The following is a 1,201-nucleotide window of genomic DNA, read 5'->3' on the forward strand; positions in this document are numbered from 1 at the left end:
GTTGTACTTTTCTACCATCCTATCAGACTGTGGGTGAAGTGGCGTTGTCCTGGTCTTTCGTACGCCAAACAACTTGCAACATTCATGGAACACAGCTGATTCAAAGATATGGCCTTGATCTGAATGCAGTTCTCATGGCATACCAAATCTTAAGAAGAAATCACTAATAGCTGAAGCTAGAGCTGTAGCTTTCTGATTTGGTATTGCATATGCCTCAGGCCACTCGGTGAAATAATCCATCACCACACAAATATACCTGTTTCCAGCACGAGATTGGGGCAAAGGACCAGCAATGTCAATGGCTACTCTTTCCATGGGTGTGCCAACTTTATATAACTTCAATGGAGCACGACCCTTATGCTTGGGTCCCCTTTTAGCACAACATGTACTGCATGTCCTGCACCATTCTTCCACATCTTGCTTGATATCTATCCAGTAAAATATCTGTCGTAGGTGACTCAATGTTTTCTTCACTTCGAGATGTCCTCCTGTTAAACTATCATGAGATTGATGTAGCACAACTTCCCACAACTTTTTCGGTATAACCGTTTGCCAGGTCTCCACTTGCCCATCTGCAGTTTCCCATCTCCGGAGAAGAATATTATCTTCAAGCTTCAATTGGTCTCATTGTGCCCAATAGTTATTTGTCTCAGGGCTTAGACTAGACAGTTTCTCCCAAGCAGAGTGCAAAACACTTGCTTTTAGAAAATCAATTATTAGTACAAGAAGCCATACAGAAGCTCTGTGGTGTGACATGACATTCTGCAAAGTTGTGGAGACCAGTGTGGGTAACTATTGAGCTCATAGGCATGAAGGACAGACACAAAGTATACTTGGCTGACATTGAAGACCAATGCATATGAGGGTTGTGCTACTTACTACCGAGGAAGTTTGTAATTAAGTTTGATAAAATGACGTTTGGGAACAACAAAGGCTAAATTCGGTAACTGTTAAAAGAGAGGTTGAACTAACTAGGTACCATCAAGCTGAAGTCAAGGTGACTGAAATAGTTGATGATGCTGAAGTGGAACCAGGTATAGATATTAAAGCAGAACAAGAGAAAGACCAAGATTTGAAGCCTATAATTGATTTTCTAAAAGCAAATGTTTTGCACCCTGCTTGGGAGAAGGTGTCTAGTCTGATACAACACTCCTCCAATTCCGACATTACTAGCATCACAACCTAGTATGTATGGCAGTTA

The sequence above is a fragment of the Limulus polyphemus genome, unplaced genomic scaffold, assembly GCF_000517525.1.
Source record: "Limulus polyphemus unplaced genomic scaffold, Limulus_polyphemus-2.1.2 Scaffold3680, whole genome shotgun sequence".
In the NCBI taxonomy this organism is placed as follows: Eukaryota; Metazoa; Arthropoda; class Merostomata; order Xiphosura; family Limulidae; genus Limulus; species Limulus polyphemus.